Genomic DNA, 10,889 nt, shown 5'->3' with positions numbered 1-10,889 from the left:
CAAAAAATCCTAACGTTTCTAAAAAACCTACGCGGTGTTTTGAATCCTTCAAAACTATGGCATTTTTTTGTCACAAAATTATAGTTATTATTTAGGTACTATTTTACATTGATCTCTCCATGCATTTTCCCTCAAATTCTATCTTTTGTCCCACAAGCGTGGTTTCAATTTCACAAGTTCAATAATAATTGATGTGTGTTAACAGGAACGCACCAAGTGTGTCCAGATTTGACATATTATTTTACCTATTAAATGATATAACACTCTGAACTATAATGTAAAGCATTTTAAGTCGATTAACATATCGTCGCTGTAGAATTGGTTTGTCGAACAGACCAAATGTCAAATGTTCAGTAGACGAATATATTTTATATATAAAATAAATATTTATATTTTATTTTATATATTCTATAGCGACGATATATCGAGTACGGCAGCACAATTTATAAAAGGATATTATTAATAACATGACAAAATATTGCACCGCAGACGACTTTTTTGTGGTAATTTCCATTACATGTAGTATTATATAGGCCTTTTGCCGCCCCCTGAATCCAGCCGCCCAGGTGTTTGCACGCCTAACACCCCCGCTTGGCGCACCCCTATCTGTAAATACATCATACTCAAATATGTTACAATAATTTATAGCCAAAACACTGTATTCAAGGCCGGCTGAAAAATGTTCGGACCGATCAAGCGGTTAATCCGAAATCAATTTATTGACTTGTTTGAACTGTTTCTAGGCCAATTTTAAATTTTCTGATGAATTGATTGCGTTATCGGGTCTGGGACCATTCGGCGCCGGGACAACTGGGCGCTACGCAATCGAATGAAATTCGAAAATAAATAGACGTTCGTGAACTATTATAGTTAGGTAGGTACTTTTAAAATATATATTTAAGTCTTATATATTTTTATATTACTTAATACTTGGTGAGAATTTAAATATGCACATGTAAATAATGATTTAATTGTGCATAGGTATTATCTTTACGTTCCATCGAGAAGAGAGTACTTTTATTTTTTATGAAGTGTTGCACTTAATAATTCTCAATCCGCAATAATAAAAACATTGTGTTAAAACCAAAATGAATTAAAACTACTAAGTAGTAGATATAAACTTATTAAACTTCCTCGTGTACTTTATGTATCAAATCGTAACGAACGTCCATTTATTTCATTAATGAACGTTATTTCGTGTGGCGCCCACGTGTCCTGGCGTCCAGTTGTCCCAGTGCCGCGTTATAGCGCCTGTACACACGCATGGAATTACTGTCGGCAATTGTGCTTATTTTAAACTGTCAGTACTGACCGTCTCTCCAATCTCATTCTTCAAGAGTAAGCGAGACGCGAGGTTGTCATTTTATACTACTATCTGACAGGTCGTATTGAAAATCGGAACTCAAAATGAGTAGTTCGTTTTTTTACCGGCATGTTCGTCCCTATCGCTCTACTGCGCAGGCGCAGATCGAAAATAATCTTATTTGCGCGCAATAAATCATCACAATTTGGAATCTTCCAATCTTGTATGATTTATGCACGCAATCTTGCCAACTGCAGGATAATACATGTTTCCCCATACATTTTCTTACTGTGCACAGTACATCCATGCACATGTAAACGTGGTATTATCTGCGTCAAAGTAAATCGCCCCTGAATTGGAACAAACTTACTATAACCAAACTAAGAAATATTTAAGTAAGTGGGTATAACACGCTCACAATCTAGTTTTCAATATTTTGTTTATTACCATCGCGTTATGAATCGAGAATAATATAATTTTACATTAGTTTCGTAAAATCGATACTTTCCAAACGAACGCTTTGATCACTCAAGGATGAACGATGGATCTGATCTATTTATTGTTGTTTGAGATTTTATTAGGTTTACAATCGATGGATAAATTAGTCATGTTAAGACGTTGAAAGGAATAGTGTGAAATGGATTTATTTTTTTAATTTCAATTTCATTTGGGAAACTGAAACTACTTATTTTAACATTCTCAACCACAAATTTTATTATATTATTGTTTGACCTGTTACATCTTCCGGGACTAATAAATAGACACTATTTTTTTACGTAATACCTACCAGGTTCAACTATTTACTGTACCTACTGTTATCAGATGTCACCCCTCACAGTAAAACTGTGCGACTGATACAAGATTACCGCATGTAGTAGAAGAGGAAATGGATTGGAAAATGAAGGCGCCAGCTAAGGGGCGGAAATGACCGAAGAAAATACTGATGAAATAAAATTCAACTTCAAGTGTTAACTTGAAGTGTGATTGTCCTAACATATTGTTCGGTTACCCATAACCTACCTCCTTCGAATAGGCACTCTTTGCCACTGATTAAGACAATTAAAATAATTGTCACTGTCTTATCAAATACTATTCATATTGACACGTATTTTGCAGACTGTTTAATACTACTAAATATTATTTGAAAGACCATATTGTATAATAATTCTTGAGTAAAAGTTTTTGATGATCATTTTGGACTCTGACTTCGACAAAATGCGTCCCCTGAGCAGCGCCATAATGCCGCCCCATTTTTTTTATACCATATTTTTTATCATCAGTGCTCGTGTCGTTTCTGGTTACCAAGGATGTCGAAAGGCAACGGAAGTAAACTAGACATCGCGAACTCGACAAAAATTACAGTCCTGTTAAACATTTTATGTTAATTGTTAATAAATTTTGTTTCCAACCAGTGAGCTCAATTTTTTAGTTAGGTAGGTATTTCTCTATGATTCTCCTCGATTTGCCGCCCTTCGAGTAACTGCCGCCCCCAAGCGACCCACAATCGGCCTACCCCCACGGAACGTCATTGTACGGAACGTCCTAATTCTGCCAATGGTTAGATACGTCTTGTAGCCACGGTATACACAAAAGTTAGGTGCCTAATGTATGAATATAGGTACCTCCTTACATTGCTTAGATATATAAATAGCTATCATTACGTATATATTATGAAATTATGATAATGTAGATTGTAGGTAATAAAATGATACCATAAAAAAAATTTTTTTTTGCAATTACATATACAGTGAAATAAATTGTGCGTGTAATGATTCAATGAAAGTGAAAGCTATTAAATATAGTTGTCATGCGAATAAAATTTTAAAACATGCCCAAACTATGAATGGAACACAAAAATGTAGAAAAGTTGTTGCACGCAGGTAGGTAAATACCTACCATAATGTTGCACCTCAGTGTGATCGGGATTATCCCGGAATTCGGCATGTCTGGAAGATACCACCCATAATGTCGAGAATTAAAAATATATATTATTAAAATTCACGTGAGAAGGGCGCGGAATGCAGCAAACCTGAAAAATATCGCACAGCAGATATAAAACGAAAATTTCCATTCAGCTCATCGTTGATCGGACAAAAGAGTAAAGAGCATTAATACTAAAGAGAAAGAGTATTTTCAGGCAATGTGAAGCCGTTTTCTTTGTATATGACGCACAGTAGAACTTAAGTTTTATTATTATTAATTTACCTAATGAATTAATTAATTATTTACCTATCAATTCTTATACATTAACACAACATAAATACAACACAGTTTACAATCTTCTAAAATATTAAAATATTGACAAGTATTTTATATTTCGCAAAAAACTAGTCGTACCTACCTATTCCCGGTTTTGCTCTAGGGGCGGCAGGTTATATGAAAGTATGGTGAAGCAGGCTAGTATGGTGAAAAAGTATGGTGAGGCGGGCTGGTAATCAAGTTGCGGCAAAATTTCCACGTTAACATAATATTATATGGGTACGTTATAATGGCCAAAGTAAATCCTCCTTGATGCCCTGCATTTTTTTTATCGCGTCGCTATTTCTCGTAAGTTGTCGGCTATTGTTGGCCTGCTTCATTCAGTTGTATGAGAAAGCCGATTCTTTACCCCTCTTTTTATTTAATATCTCTATGGTTTTGACCTTATACACACACGTCGAACTAATATTTACCAGCTTCACTCACTAATAATTATTATGGGTAGTTCTTGCTCAGACCTAGTACAGAATAGCATATTATTACGTAGGGGAAAGGTGTACAAAATGGCATAGTGGGGCAAAACGAACTATCGCTCTACTGCCGAAATGTTGCAGTCGAACATGATTAAACTTGTTCAGAAACAATCCATGACACGTCCTTTAAATATTCAGCTATATTTAGTTCACTCAAAACAGTGGAAAGATTTTTGAGCCATACAAATATTTTTGCAGCTTGTCATCAAAAGGTAATATTACACATATTTTATATAATTAAATGTGAATATAAAAAATTAGCTAACGTAGTGGTTATTAGTGTTCATGTTCGATATGAATTTATTACAATTACTGAAGTGTGAAGTGCCCTTTTTAATGAATTTCTAAAATCCGCTGATTGAGGGTAAAATGGCATACACTATGGTAGGGTAAATCGGCATAGTGTGTTATTCACAGAAAAATGTTTCTGAAAAACATAAACAAAGTGTCAAAAAAAGATTGATGATCGATTAGGATACTGAAGACATTCTACTGTCAGAAGAAGATGATTGTGCCTGTATTTATTGTAATGAGATGTACACAAGATCTTAAATTGGAGAAATTTGGCTAAGATGCATGAATTAATGTGGAAAATGGGCTCATGCTTGTTTAGATAAAAAAGCAAAAATATTTTTCTGCGAAGTTTGCTCTCCGTAAAACATGTCATTGTTATTTTAAATTATAGTTATTTTCTATCTTTGATAAATATTTATGCTGTATGCCATTTTGTACACAAGGAGTGGTAAAATAGTTTTTAGCTATACATTTTTATTTCTTTTTTTTTCCTATTAATTATGTAACAGTTTATTAATATAAATATGCCAATATATAAAAAATAGTGTTACTTTACAGTCATGCTCCATTTTTATAATAAATTACATGCTTTGATATTCTTTTTCTCAATAAACAAAACCCCATACCATTTTGTACACCCTTCCCCTATATTTCCGGTTTCAAAATCAGTTTCGAATATTCCAGTATTTATTTAACTGGAGCGGTGCCCTGGGATTGTCGCAAATATTTGCTGACAGCGCTTCAATATAACATAGCAATATTGTCAGCGCTCGAAATGGATCCGAGCGCACCGGAACGCAGCTCCGTCTCGTGGAAAAATTATATGGTACGTCCTGTTTCGTGAATTATTAAAAAAAATAATTGTATTCACTTACTCAATGTACATATTTGAAATTTAATACGAAACTTGTCGGACTAAAAAATAATATTTATTTCGTGTCGTAAACCCAGTTTTCACCTGCGGCGCTGACAACTTTTGCATGCCACAAATTTAAAGACTGTAATTCCATATGATCGTCTGAACCAGGTAGGTAGATAACAAAAAAATTAAACCATTTATTTTTACATTATCACATTACACATAAAATTTCTTCCTAAATGTGGAAAAATATTTTTTTCTGAAAATTATCGAGCGCTCCGGTTAGTATAATTTTCAGGGGCAGGAGCACCGAGCAGTAGAGCAATGGGGTTTTATCCGGAGCAACGAAAATTTGTAGTGCTCCACTGATCTGGATATATTGTTATTAAATTTTAGTCCTAAAACTCAATGAAAATACTATATTTGACACTTTGCAACACTGGACTTATTTTAAACATGGCAACACTGTTGTGTGATAAATAACCTCACTTTTTTTGACGGAAGAGCCAGATAATGAAAGACGATTTGCTGTCAATCAATTACCGAAGTAAGTACCTAAATAGTTACAGGTTTATATGACTTAACTCGACATACGAACTAAATTAAAAGTACCTATCTTAAATAATGAATTATCGCTAGAGAGCAAATATAGTGGCATAGATGGGCATAATATGTTATTATATTGTATGAACAAAGATACCCGAAATGGTAAAGAATCAGAGAATGAATACTCATTAACTATATGTATAAGTAGTTAAAAGCCGATCTGAGTGTCACGATATGTATTATGTAGGTATAGAAAGTTTTTTTTTGTATTGCGCAACATAATACCTTGCTTGGGGCTAAATTAAAACAACCTGTTCAAATCTCATCAGGCAGTAGGAATGTACATGTTTGAAATTATATTGTTTTGGTATTTGTAATGTAATGAAATCAATTCCATTGTATTCTTCCTAAAAACAGATTCATATTAAAATTAAGTATACATCTGCCTTATGATTATTGATATCGTAAAGTAAATAATGTAACTAACCATAATATTATTATTATACCTATTTCTCGCACCACTAAAAAACAGATTAGACAACTAGATGGAGTTAGAGAGTGGGTAGCTATCAGAAATCTGCGATAATTGGCTAGCTACAGCAGTGTTGCCATCTTTTCAAAGTTTAATTATAGTACAGAGCCTCCAAAATTGTAGTATTTGGGAAAAAAATATAGTACGCGTTGTCATATGTTGAAAATGTATAGGTTTTTTGGTTCTCAGAAAAAAAATAACGGAGAATTTGGAAACTCCGAGGTATCTCTTCCGACCAAAAAGCCTCACAGCTGACGAATTCAATACATTTCATTTTAAACAAAAGTCAAGGGATTTTTTTACGTTTTTTGAGCAATTTTTTCCCAGGTTCTCCAAATTTTCTTATATTGCGAAATTATAATACTTTGCACCAATTTATACTACGGAAATATCGAAATGTTACTATTTTTTGCGTACTTTTTCCGATATTCAAAATAATAGTACTTTGGGCGTACTATAGGTACCTGTTTTATATCGTATATAGTACGCTGACGAAAATTATAGTACAAATACTATAATTATAGTACGGTTGGCAGCGCTGACCTACAGTGACGTACCTAGGCAAAGTGGTGCCCTTAAGCTAACTTAAAACACCCCCTTTAATTTTTAGTTTCAAATTGTCTGATTCTTTTTTTAGGAAGGTTACATATAATTAACATTCAAACCATCCACTGTGAATTAGAGCATTTCCACGTAACCTAATCTAAAACAGTGGTGGTTCTAGATACATAGAAGTCTGTGACACTGACATGTTTGGAGGCACCAGTGTGAAAGTTTTGAAAAACAATAGTTAACTATGTTGTCAGGTTTTTTATGATTGCGTTATTCTTATATGTACTAAGATGTCGATACTTTCTAATTGAAGCGAACACATCACCTGTTTCATGGAAGCTGCTCACAAAAGTTGTAATATTTGTACACCCGATCCGCTTTTTGCACGGGGGACACGTTCCAAAGACTACCGTGCAAAACAAACCCGTGTAAAAAAGATAAGGTGCCCATACAAAAATGGTAGATAGGTTCCATTACTTAAAATCAACTCAAAATACGAAATTCTTAAACTCAAAAATAAATCGAATTTATTTATTATTCATAAGTACATAAAAATATTTATACTTAGATAAAAATACATAGTTTTCTATTTAAATTAAATTTAGCATAGAGAAATATATTCATTCAGTGTGGCTACTTGACAATAAACGTGCCCGTTTACTGCTGGAGAAAAATCACTCTCATCGTTGGAAATATTTAATGACGCTGACGCCGAAGCACGCGCCGCATCTCTCGTATTGAACCCGAAGTGACTGACTAGTGGCGCCATGTATGTACGTATGTGTACCATATGGATGCACCAGTGGCATGTGGTCCATTGCAACACAATTTTTTGATAAATATGTACATACATACGTATTTTTATTCTTTTTAGTTTTTTTAAACCGTGTTATAGCAAAAAAAACAGTGTAAAAAAAATAATCGCTACTTTTTTGAAACCGTGTTATTTCGAAACCGTGCAAAAAGAGGATCGGGTGTATTTGTTCCTTCATTCGCCGCCGTGTGCCTCCCTTACGTAACGCATGACCCGCCCACCCCCACGGGATGTCACCGCCTACCTACTCATTACAATGTGTTGGTATACTATGTTGGTACAATATTTACTAATATGTACTTACATACATTACATACTTACGTACATGTTGGTAAAATATTAATTTTCTAGATAACATTTTGATTTTATATATGTATGTACTATATTATCTCAATTTTATGACAGCATACTTTAGTGTAGTTTTGACTTATATACGATAAAAATGTCATAATCGTCAGTTGTCAGGATGGCCGAGCGGTCTAAGGCGCCAGACTCAAGGTTAACCTTACTCGCAGTACTGCGGGGCATGAGCTCTTCTGGTCCTCTCTGAGGGCGTGGGTTCGAATCCCACTTCTGACAAATATTTTTGATTTTTTTTGTATCTTTTTGTATCTTGTATTTTTGTATTAAACTTCCCAACATAATATTTTATTGATTATTGTGATCTGTATCGCGTATGTGAGATGTATCTATAGTCTAAGATTGTGATTGTACAAATATTGAAATTTGTAACTGCTGGTATAGTCACACGTCATGTATCGACATTTTTGTATATTGGTGTAATAAACACGTAATTAATAAATATGTATCTGAAAACATTTGAAAGAATAATATTTTAAAGATAAACCTAAGAAAAATGTTTAAAAATATGTGAATTTGTTGCAGGGTCCCATGTTATTATTAATTACATATTATTTTATAGTCATATTATTAGTAAAATTAAATTTTTTGTAGAGATGATTATCATCTGACCAATCCGATAATGTTTGATTGTATTTAGACCTCTATTGTCTAGTAGTTGAAGCAACTAACATAAACACCACTCATTATTAAAATCTACATTACACATATACTTAGATATATTTATAAATAATTATAACAGATGTCGCTAAGTAGCACAAAACCATCGTGAATCCTATGGAATTTAATTTATAACAATAAAATGATTTTTAATATTCTAATTACAGATTTTTTTATGAAATATACAAATTTAATAATGTTATCAATCATAATTAAACAACATTTTTTAATAATGAATTAATAAAATTACTGCATTATAAGAAGCTTCCCAACAAATAAGTATATGTATAATGTTTTTGCTTATTCAATCACAAGGGGATATAGCTCAGTGGTAGAGCATTCGACTGCAGATCGAGAGGTCCCCGGTTCAAACCCGGGTGTCCCCTCACATATATTTTTGTTAGATTTCGATACAAAGTGAATGTTTCATGTCCCGTAATTTTCCCTAACTAAATATAACGTGAAAAACAGCTCACTTATATTTTTATTTATTCAGCTTTTAGGTAGAAAAAAAACGGCACAGGTATCCTACATAATCTTATGCCGCTTATGGTATAGTATGTATTATAATGCTCTGCATAATAAATCATCTAATATTCACAGATATTATAATGTTCATCCAGATAGGTAGAATGGTATACCTATTAATATTCTAATATAACTGGAGTTTATTTGATTTGATGCTTTGAGGAAATTGTTAGGGCGCAGACACACGGCATTGCAGTCACGTGCGTAGACGTGCGTCGTCGCAGGTCATGTTTGATTCCAATTGCATCCGATTAGAATCACCAATTGGATGAAACAAATCCAATTCGACAACTTCGCCTGCAATGCCAAGTGTTTCCCGACCAACATGTTCATGTGGCGGGGTACTACAGGAAACTTTTATAGGACTGTTTTTATGTAGTTTATAACTAGCTGCCGTTTTATAAACTATGCACTTGTAAACTGCAAACCTGTGGCTATATTATTGTGTTAAACTCGTCGCGCCCCCCAGTTTGGAAATCGCTGATTTAAGTAGGTACTGTATGTACGCAGGATAGAATATAAGGTGGACCATATTATACTGATAAATTTTCTTTGACAGACCACATAACAACCATCGTCGAAGTGACGTAAAGAAGGACAGATTCTTCTGGCATTATGTCATTTGAAATGAACGAACCAACACATAAATGAATCGCCTACACTGCCAGAAGAATCTTACATTCTACAATCTACTCTAACTATATCGCACTCTTATGTAAAAATCACACAAGCAATATCTTGATATTTAAACTGCTCTTCCCTTATCGTAAGTGTGTCTGTACGTCGTTTGTTTATCTTACAAAAACTTAAGTAAGTACATGAATTATTGTCCTTTTTGTCAAAAACCCGTTGATGTTGGTTGGTACTTGATTTTCATTTATGTTTTGAAAACGGTGACTAATAAATATGTACCTACCCAAAAATACTGTGCATAGATTGACACCGAGAAAAAACTTGTTAAGTCTGATTCTAATGCCTAGTGCACACCCGCGAGCATCATCCATGCCAGAAACGCGCACGCGTGTGAATAATATCTCTTTCTATTGGTGACTTGGAAAAGCCACAAAGAGTCTCGAATCTGAAAGGAATCTTTCAATTAGTAGGTAGGTATGTCGCCATAATATAGGGCTAGGCGCCGTGAAAGAAAACGTTTGAAAACGTGTCAAACTGTCATTACACGCGACCTGCCAGTTTGTCGACCCTTGCTCCATGACGGATGGTCACCGGTTCAATATGAATGTAATTAATTTGTTGCTTTTGGCACCGGCGAACGATAGCTATTTCTTTATTTTAGTCTAAATTTTATTATATAGTCGCGGCATTTGACGGGGATGTAGCTCAGTGGTAGAGCGTTCGCTTTGCATGTGAAAGGCCCCGGGTTCGATCCCCGGCATCTCCAAATTTTTTATAACTCTGAACAATTTTTACTAGCTAATATTATTTTTAAAAATTGTATATCGACAAGAAACTGAAACAGCATTCGAATATTTTAAGTAAATATCAAACGAGTAAAATTTGCTCGTTATTAACGTATGTAAAGAATTTTATTTTTGACGTCAAATTTTAAAAAGTATCTTACCATTGCATTAATAAAATTATAATAATACATATTTTAGTGTTTACACCCTTACCTACCTACATACCTAAATGATGAGTAATTTCTCAATGAATAATATAAGGGAGGAGAGAAAGAGAGAAAATTATTCCTC

At 33.9% G+C, this 10,889-nt stretch overlaps 3 non-coding genes across 3 annotated transcripts; all 3 read left to right on the top strand.

The window, feature by feature from the left end:
• The first annotated feature begins 8,092 nt into the window (after positions 1-8,092).
• Positions 8,093-8,211, top strand: TRNAL-CAA (transfer RNA leucine (anticodon CAA)). Its single transcript has 2 exons — positions 8,093-8,130; positions 8,167-8,211. It is a non-coding gene; the product is annotated as a tRNA-Leu (tRNA).
• Positions 8,212-8,966: 755 nt separating this feature from the next.
• TRNAC-GCA (transfer RNA cysteine (anticodon GCA)) lies at positions 8,967-9,038 on the top strand. The gene has a single exon. It is a non-coding gene; the product is annotated as a tRNA-Cys (tRNA).
• Positions 9,039-10,507: 1,469 nt separating this feature from the next.
• Positions 10,508-10,579, top strand: TRNAA-UGC (transfer RNA alanine (anticodon UGC)). Its single transcript has one exon. It is a non-coding gene; the product is annotated as a tRNA-Ala (tRNA).
• The last annotated feature ends 310 nt before the right edge of the window (positions 10,580-10,889 follow it).

Source organism: Rhyacophila brunnea, unplaced genomic scaffold (assembly GCF_057557595.1).
Source record: "Rhyacophila brunnea isolate RB1 unplaced genomic scaffold, BYU_Rbru_1.0 scaffold_15, whole genome shotgun sequence".
Lineage (NCBI taxonomy): Eukaryota > Metazoa > Arthropoda > Insecta > Trichoptera > Rhyacophilidae > Rhyacophila > Rhyacophila brunnea.
This window is presented reverse-complemented; position numbering and strand designations above follow the sequence as displayed.